Here is a 25389-nt window from a genome sequence, read left to right on the forward strand (position 1 = left end):
GAATCTGGCCCTCTCTTTCCATTTCTTCAGGACAAGGGACAAATTACACATGACATTAATCGTGGTTTTGGTTTGGGGTCTGCAACTTTTCTTATACAAACAGCTAGCATGGGGGCCTGATTCAGATCAGAACACACCCCTGCGCTTACAACCTGCATGGGGGATAGCTCCTTTCCCCAAGCAAATTCCAGGGCTTTAATTTGGATCAGGGCCACAGCAGGGAGCACATCCCCCCCCATGCCAGACTTTGGATCTAGAATAGGATCCCTATGCAGGCTTTTTCTAGGGAGAAACTGCAAGCTCAAGGGCAGACTGTGAGTTTTCGGCCCTATATGTGCCATTCTCTCTCTCTCTCTCTCTCTCTCTCTCTCTCTCTCTCTCTCTCACACACACACACACACACACACACACACACACACACACCTGTCTCATGTATGTATCACACATCTTAATTTCCTCTCTCACACACCATTGCCTAAGACAACAACTTTGCTCTGCCTTTCAGGTGGTAGTAAAGGCCAAAACAGTAAGGACAGAAGGGAATTGGCAAGATGTGGGAAGGGATCAGGAGGGAGGTTGTGGATAGCATTTGAGTCAGAACTTCTTTAAACCGATGTCCCCTCCCTTCCAACACCAGTACAACAATCATGGAGGCTTGGCTTGGCCACCAATGGAGATTGTGTGTTTTTTGTCCAAGCCTGGGAAATATAAAGGTATAGCAACAACCTGATGGTAAGATGGTGAAATCACACACACACCCATTCTCACATTCCCCACTAGTTTAGTGTTGTTGTTTTTTTTCTGCATAGCAAAGCTTAATGCCTGTATGATTCTCTAAAAGAGTTTGCAACTTGTACGTGTTGGCTTCTTACTATTGTTAATCTGGAATCAAATATAGGATTGACAAACAAATATCCAAATCTACAAGTAAATCAAATGTGAAGTATGGGTGCCTTTCTACATTAGAACAGCCAGAAGCCAGAGGAAATTTAATAGATGCATCATTGGCAATAATCATTGCATTTCTGAAAAGTTACTTATACAGTTATTTTCCATGAATTAACGTAATCACTCCCACGATCTATCTTACACGCCTTTAGGGAAACCTACATAAAACAGGATTGGAGAAGATCAGTCTACATCCCAATCCCAAAGAAGGGCAGTGCCAAAGAATGCTCCAACTACCGCACAATTGCACTCATTTCACACGCTAGCAAGGTTATGCTTAAAATTCTACAAGGCAGGCTTAAGCAGTATGTGGACCGAGAACTCCCAGAAGTGCAAGCTGGATTTCGAAGGGGCAGAGGAACCAGAGACCAAATTGCAAACACGCGCTGGATTATGGAGAAAGCCAGAGAGTTCCAGAAAAACATCTACTTCTGCTTCATTGATTATGCAAAAGTATTTGACTGTGTCGACCACAGCAAACTATGGCAAGTTCTTAAAGAAATGGGAGTGCCGGATCACCTCATTTGCCTCCTGAGAAATCTCTATGTGGGACAAGAAGCTACAGTTAGAACTGGATATGGAACAACTGATTGGTTCAAAATTGGGAAAGGAGTACGACAAGGCTGTATATTGTCTCCCTGCTTATTTAACTTATATGCAGAATTCATCATGCGAAAGGCTGGACTGGATGAATCCCCAACCGGAATTAAGATTGCCGGAAAAAATATCAACAACCTCAGATATGCTGATGATACTACCTTGATGGCAGAAAGTGAGGAAGAATTGAAGAACCTTTTAATGAGGGTGAAAGAAGAGAGCGCAAAATATGGTCTGAAGCTCAACATCAAAAAAACTAAGATCATGGCCACTGGTCCCATCACCTCCTGGCAAATAGAAGGGGAAGAAATGGAGGCAGTGAGAGATTTCACTTTCTTGGGTTCCATGATCACTGCAGATGGTGACAGCAGTCACGAAATCAGAAGACGCCTGCTTCTTGGGAGAAAAGCAATGATAAACCTAGACAGCATCTTAAAAAGCAAAGACATCACCTTGCCGACAAAAGTCCGTATAGTTAAAGCTATGGTTTTCCCAGTAGTAATGTACGGAAGTGAGAGCTGGACCATAAAGAAGGCTGATCGCCGTAGAATTGATGCTTTTGAATTATGGTGCTGGAGGAGACTCTTGAGAGTCCCGTGGACTGCAAGAAGATCAAACCTATCCATTCTCAAAGAAATCAGCCCTGAGTACTCACTAGAAGGACAGATCCTGAAGTTGAGGCTCCAGTACTTTGGCCACCTCATGAGAAGAGAAGAATCCCTAGAAAAGACCCTGATGTTGGGAAAGATGGAGGGCACAAGGAGAAGGGGACGACAGAGGATGAGATGGTTGGACAGTGTTCTTGAAGCTACTAACATGAGTTTGGCCAAACTGCGAGAGGCAGTGAAGGATAGGCGTGCCTGGCGTACTCTGGTCCATGGGGTCACGAAGAGTCGGACACGACTGAACGACTGAACAACAACACATAAAACAGTGTCTTGTTATTTGGAGACTTGATCAGCTCCCATGAATGTCATGGATGTAACTGCAAGTTCATCTCTTTTGTCACAACGGCACGGAAGGTACGAAACCAATAGAAGTCCATGGAGAAATACCAAGAAACCATGGAATGGAGTAATACATTTCATATCAACCAGTCACATCAAAAACTGATTGTGGACCTTGGCATTAAAGCGGAAATTGTATCATTTTGTAAGGGACTGGCAGATTTTTTTAATTAAAAAGACAATCTCCCACTGTCAACAGACCGTTGTGAATTTTGATTCGGGGAAATTAGATATATATGGAATTCTAAAGTGTGTATGAGGGGGAGAGCGGGCGGAATCTCAATTAAGAGCAATAGCAGAAGACAAAAGGGAATTAATCCTCCAGTTTAGCTTCTGTTGTGTAGTGACAGATAACAAATACGTTGTCCTTTTCCAGGCACGCATCCTCTCATGGGCATCTTAATTATTGCTGAAGGAAATGGATAGGACAGCCACTTGCTTCTGCTGTCTTGTGGATATTCAAGGAAATGGAGGCAGATTAGCCAATAACTAAAATATTCTCATCAAGGGACTTATAGCTAAACTCACTGTGACTCTAGTAAATTCCAAACATGGGGGTACATGAATTAAGGCACACATAATATTCCACATACCACTGCCAAGACAGTTCAGCTGAGAGAGGCAGTGTGGTGTAGTGCTTAGCGTGTCAGACTAGGACCTGGGAGACCAGGGTTCAAATCCCGACAAAGTCATGAAGCACACTGGGTGACCTTGAGGCAGTCGCAATCTTTCAGATCAACATACCTCAAAGGGTGGTTGCGAAGACGAAAAAATGGAAGTGTGTTTGCCACCTAGAGCTCTTTGGATTAAAGGTGTAATAATAATAAATAGGCCTTTCTCAGCTGAAATATTTGTTTATTTCCTTAGTTCCTGCAACATTTTGTGGGGTGTCGAAGGAAGAATGTTGCCCACCTTTATACGTGTTGCAGAAAATTAAATGTAATGGACCTTCAGAGTTCCTTTTTCTTTTTTTTTCCTTTTCTTTTTTTAATAATAATTTTTATTGTTTTAATTCACAAATACTACAAAAAAAATAATTCACACATAATCGTCCATATTTTCCACCTTTCTGGCTTTCATAGCCGTGACTTCCCTCAGACCTTCCACATGGTTTTCAAGTTTCTATCTTTTTAATCTATACATCTTTAGCCTATCATTGCTTAAATTATCATATACATGATAGTCACTATAAAATTCGTAATTACAATAATATTTCTTCATCGTAGGTTATTATGGATTTTGAGGGAATTCTAATTAGTTGTGCATTCCCCCCCCCCTTGTTGGGGTGGTTTGCCCATGTTTAGCTTCGCAACTGTAAATAAGCCAGACAATACATTTTGCTATTATAATAACAACTGTAATTGGTTATTTTCATTCTATTGAAAAATTCCCAAGTTATTGACTGGATGGCAACCATGTTACTGAAGTGGAAGTCACTGGGGTTGGAATCATGGAATCATACATAGAATTGTAGAGTTGGAAGCGATGCTGATGATAAAAGTGCCCTCAGACCAAGTTCACGCATGCATCTAATCATTCCTGCATATTCCTGCATTGATGAACTTGGTCTGAAGGCACTTTCATGTTAACCATTTATTTAAGCATGCACCCTGATCTATTTGCAGGGAGATTGGATGACATTGAACATTCACTTTCACTTTTTTTTGTGAGTTTGGATGCTGTTGCAACACAGCTGGTAGTCATTCTCCATCCCTTTCTTACTGCAAAGAAGCCCCCCCCAATTATTATTATTGTTATTTTTTTGGGGGGGGGAAAGTAGGTTAGTTGCGGAAAAAGCTCTCAATCAGCTACAATGGTATGTATCTCAATTTCCCGGTATGTGATCCAATTCCACCTTAAGACAGTTTAGCAGCTCCCGGAACAGGAATCTTTAAAAAGTAGAAGGGAGGAAAGTTCTGATACAATTAGTGCATAAAATCTTCTCGTTATTAAGTTGGCACTAGCAGCCTGCTACAAGTTCTTTCATTTTCAGACAAGCTGAGAGTGTTTAGCAACTAGCAATGTGCTTCGGCACTGTCTGCCACTCAGCTGATGTCTCAGAAATCCCAAACAATGTGTTCTGAACAAGTGGCATATGGAAAACCCACCCTATCCTATTATTAATAGAATAGATTTAGTAAAGTCAGACCCCCCAATCCATTGTATATACCCTGTAGTTTGCATTTCAGTGTTTTACAAGTGTCATCTTTATATATGGTATTAAGATTGATTTGCTATACTATGGAGCATCTGATAGTTTCAATAGCTTTCATGGTATTTCATATAGGAAAACTATGCTTTGTAAAAACAAAATAAAACCCATAGGTCTTTTTATAATCATTGTTATTTGCCCGGGGTCTAACGCACCCATCAGCCTAATTTGCCCACTGCAAGCAGGTGGCTACAGCATCATAGCCGACCACTTGGAGCAAAGAAACAAACTTGTTCTGTCTGGCATTGTAACACATCCTCCTGTTCTCATATATGGCAGCATATGGTGTTTGGAAAGGGAGAGCTTTTACTACTTCCTGCTCTTTTCCAGTCTTGAATCAAGGCTCCAAAGAATGTGAACCACAGCACAGTCTGTAGCTGAACCATTTATGGGGGTAACAGATAATGGATGGATGCTCTCCCACAGGGCAGCACCTGAATTCAAATTCTCACAATAAATTAAAGGACCAAACAGCCTCACTTGTGGAGATGTCAAGGCCGTAGCAAAGCTGCCAGAGTATTATATGCATTCCACACGCTGTTCTGTGCATTATTCAAAACAAATCAAAAGGTTGCGCCAGCTTCATCCTACGCATGTTACTTGGAAGTAAGACCCGCTGAGTTCAATGTGGCTTACTAACTTGTAAGGGTGCCTAGGGTTGATACCATATATATTTTTGATTTTTTTAATTAAAAAAATGGCAACCTCCTCTTTCATTTTAACGGGACAAAGAGGATCATGTTGCACATGACTCCACCGAAGGAGCAAGAGAAGAGGTTTAGGTGATTCATGTTTCCTGTCATCTTTCTTCTGGGTCTCCTCCTTTGGCATGTGTGCCTGTCTCCAGAGGGCAACATACTAGGGCTGTGCGCTGGATTTGGCCCAAGACCAAATTGCAAAACAAATTAGGCCGATTCAGCAGAATCCAGGCCTGGGCAGAGTCAGGTTGCAACAGCCCTGGGTCACTCTGGGTTGGATGAAGCCAAGTAGAGCAATCTGGGACTGTTGGAAGGCAGGAGGAACAAGTATGCAAACATTCACTTGAGACAGGAATAGAGGAAGGAGGTGCTAAATTTATTATTATTATTATTATTATTATTATTATTATTATTATTATTATTATTACCACCCACACATCTGACTGGGTGGCCACTGGGTGGTTTTCAATATATATAAAAACATACTAAAACATTAAACATTAAAAAGCTTCCCTATACAAGGCTGCCTTGAGCTGTCTTCTTCTCCTACCCTCCTCTCAATTGCATGTTTACTGGTGTTCTGCTAGCGGAGGCTGGCTAATGTATGTTCAAGCACACTATTACTACCGCTGCTGGACTCTGAAAAGGATAACCTTTTGGATCTCTTTGCAAGGCACATTTAGGGAATATGAATGAGGCTAAGTGCATGGTTGCTTCACTCACGACCTGCCCCTCTCTCTGATTGCTCACATATATTGTCCATACTGACACATATTCAGTCAGAGCAGATACCAACACGTGACTGGGAGCCTTTGAGCAAACCCTGTCAAGTCTTGCATGAGGTCACACAGGGTTTCCAATCTTGATCAAAGGGCTGAGGGACCATCACGAGCTTTGTAGTATGCATCACCCTTATTGTGATGTTGGAATGGGGTTGCATCAAGACAAAAGTTACATAAACTCTATGGACCTCACCAGCATTTCAAATTGTTCACAATGGCCACTATCCAAAGGTATTTACAACGGCCAGCTTTTGCTCTGAGATGTCCATTTTTGTTTTTTAGGATTGCAAAGCCATCATCAGTCTGACCCCCTTCTTTCCATGAAACCCTTGGCCCTTTCTAACGTCCCATATGGGACCAGCACGGGTGAATATTTAACATTTCTACCTTTATGGTTGTGATTCGTGGGTCGGCCACTTAATTTTATTTTGATTTTACTATGAATTTCAGCTGTGTTTTAATCAATTGTTTGATTGTGAGTTTTTAATGTAATATATATTTGGTGTTAGCTGCCCTGAACTCGGCCTTGGTTGGGGGAGGGTGGGGTATAAATAAAATTAATAATAATAATAATAATAATAATAATCCTATCCATATTCAGTGTGAGGTTAGTTACCTGTATTCAATCAGACTTTCCTCCTAATAAGCATGCTTAGAGTTTTTAGCAGTGAAGACCAATCCTGTGTGTATTCACTCATTGCTGTATTCAGTCACATGAACTTTAAGTACAGTGGTACCTTGACTTACGGATTTAATCCGTTCCAAATGCACATTCGTAGGTCGAAAAATTCGTAAGCTGAAAAAAGCGATTTCCCCATAGGAATGCATTGGAAACAAAAAAATTCGGAAAAATCCGTAAGTCGAGTAAACCGCATCTAAAATTCGTAAGTCGAGTAAACCCCATCTAAAACCGCCAACGTATGTCCTTCGGATGTCGAAAAATTTGTAGGCATGCGGGCACTTTTTTCATTAGTAAGTCGAAAAATTCATATGTCGAGTAATTCGTAAGTCGATGTACCACTGTAAGTGGGAAAAGGATGACAGTATTGGTCTCCCTATTTGTTTTATTACCACAAACTTTATTGCCCATTTATTAACTGAATAGCCTTCATTTCATTCCCTAATATTTCTTCCTCTTCCGATTCTCTCTTCCCCTGAATAATGGAATTAGCATTTTACAGAGTCTCTGCTGCTACTATAGTGCTGCCATGAATATCAACCCCCACCCCCAATTCTTCCATGGTATATAAATGAATGTGTCTTTCAAGCATCCTGCTACACAAGTCAGTTTCATTTCTGATGCACTTTCCTGTCTTATTTTGTAGTGTACGAATCATTTCACATTAGGCCCAGACATAAGAAGAGGTGACTCAAGACAGCACTGAGCACTATGAAGTCACAATGCTGTATTTATACTTGACAGCAGATAGTAACGTGCCTGCAACTAAATACACTTCCCCTCTCTGATGTACTCACATTGCTGATTATTATTCTCAGCAGACACTCTGTGTTGTTTCCTGCTGTTTGCATTAATCTAGAATTTGTTTTATTCTCAGCTTGACTTAGTTCTGTCTGATTTCTGAATATCTTATCCCCCATGTGTTCAATTTGTACACATCTCTCCCACCCTTTCTCTGCCTTCTCCTCAGGCTTCATACTCCAGACAAATGCATGCAGCACATTAAAACAGCATTAGTGTGCAGATTTCACACCTACTACCAATATGATGTTGCCAACAGTCAGGTGGTTGCATCATTTTCTATCCTTGTAAAAACAACAAGAAGAAGAACAGCAACAGAGAAGATAATGAAATATTGCCTGCCGCCAAATGCTGTTTACTTCAAAATAAACTTGGGGATTCTACTCAGGTGAATAGTCTAAAAACACTTTAGGGAAGCATATCCCTATGGAGTCGCCATATTTCACTCAGAATTCGAGAACTTGTCGAGGTTCCACCTCAGGTGAAGTGAAATATCCAAGGAATTTAAAGAAAATGATTTTTTTTTTAATAAAGAAGAAGAAGAAGAAGAAGAAGAAGAAGAAGATTCACAACATATTTCTGTGTAGTGGTGCTAATAGTTATAATAATGATGATGGTGACGACGACAACAACAACAACAACAACAACAACATTTATACCCCGGCCCATCTGGTTGGGTCTCCCCAGCTACTCTGGGTGGCTCCCAACAGAACATTAGCAACACAATAAAACATCAAACATTAAAAACTTCCCTAAACAGGGTTGCCTTCAGATGTCTTCTAAAAGTCAGATAGCTGATTATTTCCTTTACATATGATGGGAGGGCGTTTCACAGGGTGGGCACCACTACCAAGAAGGCCCTCTGCCTGGTTCCCTGCAACCTCACTTCTTGCATTGAAGGAACTGGACCTCAGTGTCCTGGCTGAACGGTGGGGGTGGAGACACTCCTTCAGGTTCACAAATCACTAACACTTGTCATGGTGTTATGTTAGGATAGGCCTCCACAAGAGGAAGACCATCCAACTAACAACTAACAACTCTGAATTCAATTCAAAAGCATCTTGTTTTCCTCATGTAGTGTGCATCCTATGGGAAATGGTCTAGCTGAAATCCATGGCCTTCACACTACTTGATGAACAATAGGATTCCCTATTACCATAACTTCTTTTAGAATACTGTCTTGTGCTCTGGGATTTTGTGAGTTTGGATTTTCACCCTCCTATTCAGCTTCATTGGACCCTGAGGGGACTCTTGCAGACAATTCATTCCCTGGGTGTGGAGAATATTCCCAGGGGCAAAGCTCAACAAAGAAGTGGTTTTTTTATTTCTTCTTTCATTTGTTTCAGACAGCTGCATGCCACTGCGCACTGGCTTGTTAGGATTGTAATCAAAGGCAAAAAATCTGGTCATGATGCCTTCCATATTCAAGAAGTAGGGGAAATTGGAAGTAGAATCATCAAGAGAATGATGAGAGGCAGGGAATAGCAGGGAGGGGGCAATAACAATAGGCTCAGTTACTTCAATATGTTCTATGGTGGAATGCACCTGAAGACTGTTGAGAAAGCTCGTCTGGTCCAGAATACAGACTGCTATTCAAATTAGCTGCAGGGAACGGTATTGATGGAGGTTGGCAAGTTGCCGATTAGTTTTCAGACAGAATGAGAAGAGATGGTTCTGACCTTTAAAGCCATCAGCAGCTTGAGCTCAGAATATATATTAGGGAGCACCTCTTCCAACCATGTGTCCTTGCATGGTGGCTTCCTCCAGATGCATTTGCCATCAACAGGCTAATGGCTACCAGGAGAAAGTCCCTTCTTTGCAATGATACCCTGCTTGCGGAACACCTTCATAGCAGCCAGTAGATCCATCCTGCCAGGGTTTATGGAGACTGGCTAGACATTTGAGAGAATGAGACCTGCATAAAGGAAATGCCCTCCTGATAGTTTTGCATGTTGTTCCTATTGCTCTTGTAGCTGATACTATGTCCCTTTGATGGTTGTATTATCTGACCATTTTAAAAGTGAACTGCGTCTCAGGAGATCTATATATTTAAATGCATATCTATTTCATACACCGAACGCACAACTTGCAATACAATAGCTTCATATAATAAATAACATAGTTAACAATATTCATTCACAACACAAATTAACCAATGGTTGCAGGTGAGTATATTATTTGGTATGTATAGAAAACATGTTGGATTTTTTTTTAATTATTATTAATGGTTCGTACACCCTAAGGTGGGGGGACGGGGACTTGCAGTTTGCAGTAGGCAGAGATCATTCACAGCCAGATACATTTTGACCCAACTGATTTCCTCAGTGACAAATCAACAATTTGGAATGAACACCCTGAGTATGAATCTCTAAGGAGCCCTTGTAATGTGTGATCATCTTTTAGATTTGATGCTATATCTAATTCCCTTTCCCAAACTTTTAGGATTTAAATATGGAGGCTTCTTTGGATTTAAAAAAGCAGCATTGGCCAAACCCCACAAGACGTCTTCCTTCAAGTGCTATACTCCATCATGTTGAAAATGAACTGCTACTGATGTTCTTTGGGTCACTATGATGTACAGCAGGGGTCAGCAAACTTTTTCAGCAGGGGGCCAGTCCACTGTCCCTCAGACCATGTGAGGGGCCGGACTATATTTTGAAAAAAAATAATGAACGAATCCCTATGTCCCACAAATAACCCAGAGGTGCATTTTAAATAAAAACACACATTCTACTCATGTAAAAACACGCTGATTCCCAGATCATCTGCAGGCCGGATTGAGAAGGCAATTGGGCCACATCCGGTCCCCGGGCCTTAGTTTGGTGACCCCTTATCTACAGGTTACTGGGCAGGGAATAGATGCTCTTGTTTTGGTTTTCTCTAAAGACAAACACTCACCCGGAAACTAAAGCCCCAATAAAAGCCTTTGTGAATTTAAATGGTTACATCCCTGATCATTCTCCTTCCACAGTCTCTAGACTGTTCTTATTAAGCATATGTGGATAAAAAATGCAGATTGTATATTGTCACAATCAAAGCTGCTTGTCAGATGATGCATAATTATAGACTAGGATACTGCAAAGACTTTAAGAGTAACTGCCAAACTGCACATCATGTTCCTGACATTTTTCTTCTTTTGCAAACTGCAGCTGCAAAGGCTACAATCTAAAATGAAATCCTGAAGGAAGGGGAAAGCATATGACTAAGACAAAATTTCTAAATAAATAAATAAATAAATATTGGGGGGGGGCAATTTTTTGAAAGTTTCCCATTTTGACCTGTTTCTGAACTGCTCAACAAAAACAATTGTATTAATTAAGATATTTCTATGCCACCCTTCATCAAAATAGTCATTGGGTGATCTACATCAGAAAATGAAGTACAAAACATAGTAAGCAACTCTGTAGGGATAATGCCTACCATATTCTCTCTGCTGGGCTTCTTTGAAATTCCCCACAACTCATCACCTGTCAACTGTTCAATTATATGAAAGAGGTGCAAACTAATCTTTCCCCTAGTGTTGAATTCCTGCTCAAAAGTACAGACAATATGCGAGCATGAAAGCAGAACAGAAGTGGTTCTTCTTCCAAGTCCTCCTTGCTCTCTGACATCACCATACTCTCAAACATCTTACATAAAAACAAGGACCATCTTTTTTATACTTGTAGCACCACTCACTAAGAGATCACGTCTCTTCAGCATATTGCATAAGTTTTTGTTCTGACTACTTTAATGTTGTGGTTACTTCATCTCTTCTGTGATAAAAAGGCTGCCCTGGACTAATTGCTGATGTAGAATGTGTTAGCAAATAAGAGTTTAATTTTAAAAAAAATCTCCTGATGGACCCGATGCCTTTACAGATATAATAGTTCCAATTCAGACATGTGCAGCTGCAGTTAATACATTGTGATTGTGATTTAAACAATATCTATTATCTCAATAGGTGGTGGAAGGCAAAAGTGCACTGACACTCTCTGCCTCTGTGACTGCATTTTCCTCTAGGGATATCTCACTCTCTGAATTGTATTATTATTAATAATTAGATTTCTTACCCATCCTTCACCATAAGGTCCCAAGGTGGGTTTCAACTATATGGAAATGCAATATTAAAACCAGTTAAAACAATTTACAGTCAATGTGGTCATAAAGAACTATATAGAGAGATATAAAGGTAAAGGTAAAGGGACCCCTGGCCATTAGGTCCAGTCACGTCCGACTCTGGGGTTGCGGCGCTCATCTCACGTTACTGGCCGAGGGAGCTGGCGTACAGCTTCCGGGTCATGTGGCCAGCATGACAAAGCTGCTTCTGGCGAAGCAGAGCAGCGCACGGAAACGGCGTTTACCTTCCCACTGGAGTGGTACCTATTTATCTACTTGCACTTTGGCGTGCTTTCGAACTGCTAGGTTGGTAGGAGCAGGGACCGAGCAACGGGAGCTCACCCCGTCGCGGGGATTCGAACCGCCGACCTTCTGATCAGCAAGCCCTAGGCTCTGTGGTTTAACCCAGCAGGTGCCAAAGGTCAGGATGAAGAGATGCATCTTCAGCATATGATGTAAGCTATATAACAAAGGTGGCAGATACACCTTTGTGGGGAGGGATTTCTAATGCCCTCTTCTGGACCACTGCCACCCAAAACTTGTAATGGCAGTGGAACTAGAATTAAGGTCCCTCTGCTGATCTTAATACCCGAGAGGGTTTGTAGGAAAGGTGATGGTCTTTCAGGTGCAAATTCTAGATACCTGGAGAAGTGGGCTGGCATCTAAAGACCTCTAATGCATGTGTTCTAACAGTAGTTGAAAAATATGCCCCCAGCATCTCCCCAAAAGACAAAATATGGACAGAATAAGAAAACTGTTTTACCAGGGGAAAGTAATGATAGGTAAATATACTTCCAGTCCATATCACTTTTGCATAATCATATTGCATTTCTGCATTAATCTATGATATATCTTAAGAAAACACACATTTCATGGTGCACCTCCTATTAAAATACCCAGTAAAATTGAGATATTTATCCTGTTGAGCACAACTGTCTGACATTTAGAAAACTGCAAAATCCAGCAGTTAGCTAAGGTCTGTTCTACACATTAGTTCGACAGGTACAAATCTTGAAATTCACCCACACCAGATCACTGAAGCATCTCTAGGAGAAAGCACCAGCAAATCAAGACTGTCCCTGGTAAATAAGGAAAGCTGGAGCGCATGCAATTCATGAGCACATTCCTTCTTCAACATTCAGCACTTCTATTTAGGTAACAAACAAACAACAAAAAACAGCAGCGCTCCATAATACTTCTGTTGAATGTATCAAGCTCTTTGCAAATACAGGCTTTCATCCTTTTCCTTGTGAGGCTCCTCTCCCCTTACCTATCTACTCTTTGCCAGCCCCTCAGTTAATCTGTTATTCCAGGAAAAAGATCTAGAAACGCCAATATTTTACCCCTACACAGCCCTCTAACTCAAAATGCTTAGAACTTGCCCATCAAGTACTTTATGCTCAACACAGCTGCTGGCAAAGAAATTGGCTCCAATCTTACCTCCCACAGTTTCTTGTAGCACAGCTGCTTCTGGGGAGAAGTTGTTTATTTCTCTTTTCCCTTTCATATCCCTGACCTTTTTTTTCCCCCTCTAAGAAGTTGTGCAGTGTTTGGTGTCACAGTGATGAACGAGATGCGATGATGAGAAGCATACTGAGGTTGCAGCATGTACAATTCCCAAGGAGGCGGGGGGAGCATAAGCAAAAGACAGGACTGTGGTGGGGAGGAGGGAACGTGAAATTCTGACAGGATGGGTTGGCTGACAGCCCATGTTTATAGGATCTGTGAAGAATACAGATGAGAGGGAAATGGAGGCAGCGCTGCCGTATGACATTATAAATCTCACCATCGCCCTGTTTCCCATCCACCAAGTAAACAAATAAAATAAAGTTCAGAATGCTGTGAACGACTAATCTGTCACAAAACAGAACCATTCCACCCTCTACCAATCTGGATGGAGTTTGCGAAGCTTTGATCTATGCTATTGTTGAAGGCTTCCCACTTTATTCTGAGCACTGACAAACTCCAGGGTCAGTCTTACCCAGATTTGGTTTCCTTTGGATGAGGGAGCATAGGGGAAATCGGATCCTCTTAACTGAGGGTCCGCGTTGCGCATGGACCCAAGGTGCTCCCTCCTTCATCCGTGGGAGGGGTGGGGGATAAGTCTGGCTTGGGGCGCCAACTCGGCTTACCTGATCAAGTTAATGTTTCCTGGGTGTCCAGGCGTGGGATGTGCTGGAAGGATCTGGCACCGCTTGTGAAGGCCCGGGCGGTTTCTGCATTGATCGTGCAGCTAGGCGAAAATGATTTGCCATTGTTGAAGGGGGTGGACTTGCGGACTTGCATTAAGAAGGACTTGGATGAGCTGGCGACAGCCTTCCCAAACACAACTATATTTTGGTCGCAGCTCCTGGTACGGCGGGTTTGGCGCAATAGTACGTGTCCAGGTGCCACCAACAAAACCAGGAAACATATCGATCGTGATGTGGCAAATAAGGTGTTGGTGCTAGTTGGCAGAGTAATCCACCACCTGGGCATTACCTTCAATAATGGAGCCCTGTTTCGGGCTGACGGTGTGCATCTTTCCAATGGCAGAAACAATGTGTGGATGGCCAAAATTATTAAAGGATTGAAGGATTGGTTGCAGGTGTCAGGGTATTGGCGCCGAGCAAGGGGCCCATGTGGCGGTTAGGCATTGGCTTAGTGATATGTGGGGGAGGGGAGAGGAGGTCATCACCTGCCCCTCCAAAAAGTAAGGGTATTCCATTAAATGAGAACCCCGGGGTAAGCTTCAGTTGGTTGTCATTGACAGAGTTCCCTCTTTTGGTGGTTTACCCTTCCAGACTCCCTGAAAGGCGGGCAGGAGTCAGATATAGATTTGCCAATGCCTAAGCCAATACCACTCACATTTCTGTAATCAATAAAAGTTGTGGCCTAAATTTTGCCCAATAACCTTAAACTAAAATTCTGTGTCAATGTGATGTTATTTATTAGTGCAGTGTTTTTCAACCTTTTTTGGGCAAAGGCACACTTGTTTCATGAAAAAAATCACGAGGCACACCACCATTAGAAAATGTTAAAAAAATTTAACTCTGTGCCTATATTGACTATATATAAAGTAATTTTTCAATTTTTCCCACGGCACACCAGGCAACATCTCGCGGCACACTAGTGTGCCGCGGAACAGTGGTTGAAAAACACTGTATTAGTGGGTGTATCAGGGCCTTGACGCGCAATGAACACTACTTTTTTGTAATATTTTGCAACATTTTTGTAATGCTGAGCCATTTTTCCATGTCGTTGCAGTGCAGTTTATTACAGTGGCACCTCAGGTTAAGTACGCTTCAGGTTAAGAACTACGCTTAAGAACAGAAATCGTGCTCTGGTGGTGCAGTGGCAGCAGGAGGTCCCATTAGCTAAAGTGGTGCTTTAGGTTAAGTACACTTCAGGTTAAGAATGGACCTCCGGAATGAATTAAGTACTTAACCCGAGGTACCACTATAATTTCATTGTCACTGTCTGTTTTCTCGTTATAAACTATGATGTTTAACTATACAGGATGATTCATAATGAAGTATACAGTATACTTCATTAACAATCACCCTGTATAACATTAGTATAAAATTTCCTTAATTTATATTTTGTAAACTATTATTTATATATCAATCATTTATATATTATTAGTTTATGTGTCATTGTGAGCCACCTTGTAAACTTCTTAGAGGGTTTGTTGTTTTATTTACAATCAGATACCTAGTTCTAGGGATGCGGGTGGTGCTGTGGTCTAAACCACTGAGCCTAGGGCTTGCCGATTCAAAGGTCGGCAGTTCAAATCCCCGCGATGGGGTGAGCTCCCATTGTTCAGTCCCAGCTCCTGCCCACCTAGCAGTTTGGAAGCACGTCAAAGTGCAAGCAGATATAGGTACCGTTCTGGTGGGAAGGTAAACGGCGTTTCTGTGCGCTGCTCTGGGAGAGAGAGAGAGAGAGAGAGAGAGAGAGAGAGAGAGAGAGAGAGATACCTGACAAGTGTGATATCATACAGGGTTTATTCCATTCATGGCTGATGAGGCAAGAAAGCACAACTATAGAATTATGATCTCCTTGTCAACCATGTAGGTTGGCATGTTGTATATGCCAGTGGCTCCCAATGGCCAGACTCTAGAGCAGGGATGCAGAAACTGGAGACCTCTCAATGTTGTCGGACTATAACTAAAATTGTTGAAGTAGTCTACTGAAAACCAACTTTCAAGCAAATTTCTTTCCAGCCATACCTTCATCCCACATCACAGAATGGACTGTTCCTATGAATGGTTTTTGCCTCAATTCTCAACAGTAATATATTACACACACACACACAGTACACATTATATATAAAAAATTGATATGTAATGTGCATTATTTGCATACTCTTCGATGTGTAATTGTCACAGTCCTGACAAGTGCCTCATCGCTGTTCTTTTTTCCTGAAGTGTTTTGTTAATATTATATGTATATAAGTAGTTCATTACTAGAGGCAGCCTATCTGCACAAAAGCTGCAGTCCGCACCATGTCTACTCAGAAGTAAGCCTAATAATAATAATAATAATAATAATAATAATAATAATAATAAAATTTTATTTATACCCCGCCCTTCCCCGCCAAACCGGGCTCAGGGCAGCTAACACCAATAAAATCACAACAAAAACATAAAACAATTCATTAAAATACAGATTAAAATACAATTTAAAATTAAATCTAAACTGCAGCCTCATTTTTAAGTAGCCCACCAATCACACCAAAAGAACGAAACATCAGGGTTAAACTGAAGCCAACCCAAAGGCTAGGTGGAACAGCTCCGTCTTACAGGCCCTGCGGAAAGATGCCAAATCCCAAAAGATGCCAATATTGACTTCAACAGGACTTACCTCCAGGTAATTGATGTCAGAATTGCACCCTTAATCTACTGTGACTATTAAAAACCAATGAAATGCATCATTCATTATTGGGATTTTGCATTTGCATGGAGATATGTATTTTCTTTCACAACCTGTATACTTAATCAGTTAAAGCCCTTGGTTGATGGTCAAAGTGAGGGAGAACCATCTGGATTTGACTGCTCATATATAACCACCTACCCAATCCCTCAGTCATTGTATTATTTTTACTTGTCCCGTGTCCTTGCCCTGCTACCTGTGAAATCCCAAATGAATTTTAAAAAGAGTGAAACATACTAATTATTCCCAATGACGATAATAAATTGACACAGAAAGGATCTCAAGCTGTCAAACAAAAGCCAATGTTTACTACAAACATTTAAAACATAACATAGCTTGAGCATTATGTCTCATGTACACATGATCATTTTCTGTATAAAATACACATTTATGGGGAAAAAACATTTTGTAATAATAAAGAACTTAAAGGTGGTCATGTGAGCAATCCTATTGGGTTAAGCTAGTGAGATAGGATATAATTATAACCTTTCTTACCTAGCAATAAGCCCCACTAAATTGCATGGTTAAAACTGCAGCAATAGGAAGAAGTATTGCTAAAGGTTAGTAGAAATTGACAAATATGAATACTGAATATTGAATAGGATGTTATTATGTGGGTTTTGTATTATTTTTATTTTAGGTATACTGGATTGTGTTATTTGTATGTATGTATCTTGAGGTTTTATCTAAGGAAGAATTCAATCTGTTACTTTAAAATTTTATTTTTCCTTAGTTGAGGTTTTTATTTTAATGGTTTTTTTGTGTTCTGTATTAATGTAATATTTTTGTGTTCTGTATTAATGTAATAAAGTTAATAAAAAAACTAAAAAAAACTGCAGCAATAGATGACATTGTGATGGTCTACTAATCACATTTATTATTATTATTATTATTATTATTATTATTATTATTATTATTATTATTTATTATGTTACAAAGCCACAAGGCTTTCCCTTTCCCTTTTCTTTCTTTCTTTCTTTCTTTCTTTCTTTCTTTCTTTCTTTCTTTCTTTCTTTCTTTCTTTCTTTCTTTCTTTCTTTCTTACTACAAAAGACTAAGAGGGCTACCCATGTGGAAATTCACTTTGAAAGGGAACATGCTGAGATAGTAATTGATTTGTAAATATCTGTTGATGTCTGAGGTATGCACATCTACTCGACACTGAGAAATATGGAAAGAAGCATAATTCCGAAGTAAGTGAGTGAAGAAACAAAACCAGACTTGTGTAAAACAGAGGAACAGAAATCACCAACTGAAATTGTGAACGAATGCCAGATCGGATTTAGGCACATTTCTACACCCCTAATGACAACTCTCACCTTCCCAGGTGACCAGGGGCTGATGGGAGTTGGAGTCCAGCAATAACTGGAAGGCAACAGATTCTCCAAACTTTCTCTGATTTTCTGCCACAAGCCTTTTACGCTAAATGACCCAGGGTTGTAGAATTAAGAACCAGCACCTTTGGTTATATAATCAGATCCTCTCTCCCCGCGGTCTGGACCTTGAGAACCAGTTCACTCAATAAAGATATATTTATTATGAATACTTTCTTTATAAACTGCACAAAGCCCCATGGGGACCAGGACAGTTCAAACTGCCTATTGATAATAGAGGACAATGATTTGCTGTGTCGTTTGTGTATGTAATGTGCACTGTGCATCCCAGAAGAGGAATTTGGAAGATTTACAATTTTTGTCACAGGACAGAAATGCCATTCTCTCACCAGCTTGTATCTAATGTTGTCAAAGTGATTTACTGACATCATGAAGCTCTTGTAAATTATGAGAGTGAAATATTGGCTCTACCAGATGGCAAACATAGACAGAGAAAGGTCAAGCAATTCACCAAATATCTCTCTGAGCACCACCACAGAAGTATGATGCTTTCATTCTAGTCTACCATTCGCACCCTACATTATGCTTTATTATTACATTATACCTTATTATGGTGACTTTATCAAAGCATACTTTGGCCACTGTACTCTGTATAATACCATACATCATTATCGACTCTATTACATTTGCTTCGACTAATGGTATTTTCTCCTCCCTGCAGAGGAGAGATTATAATTGCAACATACTGTATTGGTACAACAAAAGTGGGATTATATATTGCCAATTAGAGCTCTTGTAATCATTTTTGCCGCCAGTCTATTAAACTGCTTCTCACCACCCACACTTCAGTCGAGGCAATGAAAGAAAGAGCAGTAAATGAATGAAAGCAGGTGTATAAATAATGGGGGGGGGGGACAACATTGTGGACCAAGGAAGGGACTCATAGGGAAAAGGCTGAGCAAACATACAGAATGAGGACAAATCATATGCATATCGCCAGTCAACCTTTGCTATGTACAGATTTATATGTCCTTAAAATCAGTCCCCAGCAGTCTGCCACACTTTGTGCAACCAAAAGGAAGAACTCTGGGTCAGGAATATGCAGACATGGAGCTGGCTTGGTATTTAAGCATTTCAGTGATGCCCCAAAGTATACCACGTGACTGCCTTATACCGATGCATCACCACAAATATTGGCATTGAAATGCCTATTTAAAAATCTATTTTAGTTGCATTTCTCTTCCAAAACAATAATAATATAATAATAATAATAATATTTATTATTTGTACCCCGCCCATCTGGCTGGATTTCCCCAGCCACTCTGGGCGGCTTCCAACAAAAATCAGATACAAAAATATCACACATTAAAAACTTCCCTGAAAAGGGCTGCCTTCAGGTATTTTCTGAATGTCAGGTAGTTGTTTATCTCCTTGACCTGTGATGGGAGGGAGTTCCACAGGGCAGGCGCCACTACCGAGAAGGCCCTCTGCCTGGTTCCCTGTTGCTTTGCTTCTTGCAGTGAGGGAACCGCCAGAAGGCCCTCAGCACTGGATCTCAGTGTCCGGGCTGAATGATGGGGGTGGAGACGCTCCTTCAGGTATACAGGACCGAGGCATTCCCAAATATAATACACATTTTGCTATGAACCAAGAGCCATGTTGGAACATTCTGAAAGTGCAAAAGTTATGACGGGTAAATCGTGTCCTCCCTAAGAGAGGGCACGTGTTGCATTGAGTCCTGGAGACTGACCTCCTGGTTGTGGGTGGGTCTATTGGTTAGCCACAACACCCAATTGGTAGGTACCTCGCTGCTGGGTGTAATCTGGCCAATGGGTGCAGTGTAAAACAATTGAGGGACCTATATAAAACTATGCACGTGTCCCAGAGCTTCCTCTTTTGGCTCGTGCATTGGAACACCCGTCCACCTATCCCTAATTTTAGGGCATTTGTGATTGACCTTGCTATGCTGTCGTGTGTCGTCTGTTGTTGGGACAGGGGCATGGTAGGAATTTTCCCCACTTGACTGATTGACTGTGGCTATTTGGGTTTCGCCTGTCATGTAGCAATTCGTCACAACTTGTAAGGTTGCGGATAGGCACTGGTTCATGCGATAGGGATGGGAGAATGCTCTCGCCATCCCTATGTGAAGGGTATTCCGTTAAAGGAATCCAGGGACTCAACTTGGTTTGGTCAACCCCCAAAAGGGGGTTGTGACCGTGCCTGAGTCCAGGGAAGCATCTGGGGAGTGAACAGAGTCTGTTCCCAGGCTGTTTACCTACCTCAGGTGATCACCCTTGGCTGACCTATGACAGAGCTCTGGGTCAGTGCTACCTGCAAGGGTGTAGGGAGCTAGTTGAACCAGAGCCTATGCAACCACTCACTTTTCTGTAATCAATAAAGTTGTAGCCAAAATTCTGCCAAAAACCAAAACTAAAATTTGTGTCTTTATTTAGCAGGGAGGTCTCTGGGTCTGAACATGCAACTAAACTACAATTCTCAGAGCATTCCACGAGGTGCAGTTCATTCACTCAAAGGTTTGTGCTGCTGTTCTTTTAAAAGTCTCATTATTAATCAAGTTAATATATGCAACAAAATATTTCCAATTAAATGAGAGAAAACACCTCAGAACAGCCATGTTAGGGAGACTGGCCATATTTCCATTTATGGATAGAAAACAGAGACTTTTCTAAGTCATTTGGTGCATGCATGTCTAAAGTAGGTTTTGATGCTTGGTCAGGGTCCAAAAATCGATCCTCTTGACACTACATGTTCTCATTCACAGTGCTGCTTTCTGATTTAGCATCCATCCCCACTCTTTCTCTTTGCAAATCTCAATTTCCCTTCACTGCCCCTTTCTCTATGTCTATATAATCTTCTTTTGCAGTTTGTCTGATTTGGCCTCATACGTTAGACACTCCTGAGAAGAAGACATTAACACTTGAACTTTAGTTTAAGAAAGAGGATGACACTCCCGTTCAACCTTTCCATCAGTGATGTGATCCTATTTTGTTAAAGTTAATTTAATAACTGCTAGATGAAAAACGTTTTTTCCCTGCCAAGACCCCAAATCAGAAGACTGCAGTTCTTCTGTGACAGCTGATAACACTACTTAGCTGGAAAAATGCCATGTGAAGAATATATTTTTCCCTTCACAAAAGAGTGTAACAATGTGATCAGAAGTTACACTGGAAGGAAAAGAAAACACTCCAGAACCCGCATCTTGTATTATGCCAGAAAAAAAACACCATTTAAATTTATTTTTTTTAAAAAGTTAGGACCTTGATTCATTGCGGCCTTTTCTAAAAGTGAGTTCGCAGACACTTGATGAATGCTCATTGCATGATTTGGGGATATGAATCAGGATTCACATATTTATCACCATTTTCACATTAACGAAGTGTCTGCTCCAAACACAGTTCTCTCTGAATGAAAACAGGTCTATCTCATTCAGGTGAGAGAGTCACCAAATGTTCACTTATCAAGCAATACAATATCATGAAATGGACATGCATAAAGACTAGTATGATGGGAAAGGGATGTAGCTTAGAGGCAGAGAATCTGCTTTGCACAAAGGTTCCCAGGTTCACTTCCTGGTATCTCCAGGTTGGGCTGTGAATGTCCCCTTGTCTAAAACCCTAGAAAAATGCTTCCAGTCTGTGTGGATAATACTGAGCCTGACAGACCATTGTTTTGACTCAGTACAAAGCAATTTCCTATGTTCCTATGATACTAGAAACTCTCTCTCTCTCTCTCTCTCTCTCTCTCTCTCTCTCTCTCTCTGTGTGTGTGTGTGTGTAGGGGGGTGCTTTCTCATACTTTATATATTGAGATCCCTATTTGGTTTTTAATGCTACATTCAGATGATCAACACATCTCCACCAACCCAACACCCATGGGCAGAGGGGAAACAACTCTTTAAAATATTGTTATGGGTTACTTAGTCATGTGACAGAGGTGAACAGGTTTGGAATCCAGCCTAAATCCTCCTCTTTTTGTCCTGGCTCCATTGTGCTCCTGAAGCACCCCTTTTGTGTGAATTACAGTAGTTTTGGCTCAAGGAATTTCATTTCAGCTGGATGAACCTCACATGAGCTGGCATCAGCATATCTTCAGCTGAACCATGGTTGGGGAATTAATACAATCTGAGCTTGGTTGAGCCAGGAATCAGCCACAGCCTAAGCTGCTCAACTTGGCAGAAGTTGCCATATATATGCTTGCCCCTACATCACTGATGCCAGATCAGCTTTTCTACTGAGCAACAGCATTTCCATCTTGTCTGGATGAAATCTGTTTGTTAGCCCACATTCAGCTAATTACACAACCCAAATACTGATTCAAAGATTCACTGCATCATCTACACATTGGTGACTGAATTCCAGATGACCTCATGTATATATTAAGAAGGTTATAAGTGAGTGTGTGGCATCTGAGCCATAAGGTCAGGATTAACTTGTGTGTCTCACTCTCAAAGAAAAGAAAAGAAAAGAAATGACTTTAGGTCCCCCATCAAAATAAATTAAAAATATGTAATGAGGTATGTAATGAGGCATTCATTAACAGTCGTCAACTATATATAAGGGTCTGGTGACTTCTGTTTTCAGTGTATCTGAAGAAGTGTGCATGCACACGAAAGCTTATACCCAGAACAAACTTAGTTGGTCTCTAAGGTGCTACTGGACAATTTTTATTTTTTTTATTTTTATTTTATTTAGGTCCCCCATATAAAAGAATTTGCAAACTGTTGTTTTACCGGTATATCCCAAATAGTACATTATGTTTGTGCTTTAAATCTATGATCATACAGCAAAAGAAACAGCTGCATTAGGAACAGTGAACCAATTTTAGCAGACTGAGAAGAGAATTGATTTTTTTAATTGATTTTCCTCTAAGAAATCATTTGCATTTGATTTTTAAAATCTACAGGTATAGGATAAGCCGTTGCTATTCTCGGGTGAAGTTATTCCAAGCATGCAACACTGGAGATTTGGTTTTCTTGTTTGTAACATCATTGCCGAGGAAATAGATAACAATTCTAACATCCTCACCCCCACCCCCCACCACTGATCCATGGCTGCTTTCCTTTCTACTTCTGGTGCTATGAAATACTGCTGCAAATTGGGAAAAATAATTCTGAATAAAGGAAGACTGGAGAATAATATTCCCCTCCCCTAACAAGTGTAGTTTTGTTTGTTTGTTTGTTTGTTTTCATCCAAAAGTAGCTTGCCAGCATAATTAAATATAAGATGAAACTCTTTTTGGGAGGAAAAGTTGAAAATAGATTTATATTTGTAAAGCTGACATTCTTTAGTGGTCATTTGCAGCTAGGACCTTAGCAAATAAAGCATGTGGAGTATATTAATCGTTGGTAAATACCCGCTTAGTACTATACATAAGTGTATGCCATGTTCACATATAAATACCACCAATATTTTCCCCGAAAGAGAATTTGTTTCTTAAAAAAATATATATATATTGACTTTCTTTACATTGATGAGAATGGCACAATGTGTTTATACACTTCCAATATTTGGATTACAGTTACATTAACCCAAAAATAGGGTAGGGGAAATGGTCAGCTGAAAGATACGACATTTTCCTTTGGGAAATATATCCATATCTTCATGAGTTAGCACTTCTGTTGTTGCAAATACCTGCTCCATACCACAATCTGATTGGCTGGAGGTCTAGGAGGATTAGCTGTGCTGTTTATATGGAGAATATAGAGAATAATATAGAGAATAAAAGGAAATCATGTTGTATCACCTGAAAAAGGGATTTTCCAGTGGTGCAGAAGGAATGGAACCAGAGAGGGAAAACTTAGGCCGGATCATAAATCCATTCAGCTTAATCACATGACATGACAACCCTGCATAAATTAAGCCAGCAAAAAGGATGTTGTTGTTGTTCAGTCGTTCAGTCGTGTCCGACTCTTCGTGACCCCATGGACCAGAGCACGCCAGGCACGCCTATCCTTCACTGCCTCCCACAGTTTGGCCAAACTCATGTTAGTAGCTTTGAGAACACTGTCCAACCATCTCATCCTCTGTCGTCCCCTTCTCCTTGTGCCCTTCATCTTTCCCAACATCAGGGTCTTTTCCAGGGAGTCTTCTCTTCTCATGAGGTGGCCAAAGTACTGGAGCCTCAACTTCAGGATCTTCCCTTCTAGTGAGCACTCAGGGCTGATTTCCTTGAGAATGGATAGGTTTGATCTTCTTGCAGTCCATGGGACTCTCAAGAGTCTCCTCCAGGATAGTGTAACTCAAACACAATTTAAAGCAGAGCTTTCCAAACTGTGGGTCGTGACACATTGGTGTGTTGGCTGCAGTGTGTAGGTGTGCTTCGCAAATGCTCCTCATGCTTCTCCCAGGGCTGGAAAGGGGTTAGTTTAACCTCCAGTTTGCTAATAAAATTGAATTGCCATGTTGCGAAATGATGCATGTCTAAAAAGTGTGCCACCAACATGAAAAGTTCGGAAATCTCCAATCTAAAGGCTTGGTTTTTTGTTTTTTGTTTTCGCTCCAGAATAGAGTTTGGATTTGGTGCACATTATGCCAGCTTCACATAACTTGACACTTCTGTATAAGATTGTCCTATAAATATATTTAAATCTGATTCCTCCTTCAAGGCAAGAGCAAGGTTAAAGTGTCTTATTCACATTAGTTTTGTTTCTCATTCTAAAATCTCATAGACTTTAAGACATACATAGACAGTTGCTGAAAGGTAATGGAAGTTTCTGTTGGTTATGAGGAATCAATAATTCTCTCACATATTTCTTTGAAGTCCTACCTGGGACAGATGGCAGCCCATCTCATATGGGTTTATACTTAAAGTATCTTAACTTTCAATTTGTCATGACTAGCAAATGTTTCTAGTCCACAGTGTTTTCTAAATTGTCTGTTTTTACAAATAAGTGTACCGCCCAGAAAATGGTTGACTTGATCAGTATGCATTCTAATCTTGCCCCCTTTACCATATTTTTCAGGGTTGCTTCACACATTACAAGCAAGATAAATAAGCATTTGTCTACTATGTATTTTCCCCACAACGTGTGTAGCAGGAGAGAAAAATCTGAAAGTGTGGTAAATATTCATGAGAACTGTGACTGGCACATGATTATTATTTGTTTTCAAATAGGTGACCTCTCTCCAAATACTCCCATGTTTACTAGGAAGAGTCAAGAGTTCAAAGTGAATTAGTGACCCATCATTCCTGTAATGTATGAAGCAGCCTTCAGTCTGAGAAGTACTTGTATGTCCCAAATAAAAAAATGCTAAGCGTGATGATGAAAAAAATGGTTACTGTTAAATGAAACCAATTTA

Source organism: Lacerta agilis, chromosome 7 (genome assembly GCF_009819535.1).
Source record: "Lacerta agilis isolate rLacAgi1 chromosome 7, rLacAgi1.pri, whole genome shotgun sequence".
Taxonomy (NCBI): domain Eukaryota; kingdom Metazoa; phylum Chordata; class Lepidosauria; order Squamata; family Lacertidae; genus Lacerta; species Lacerta agilis.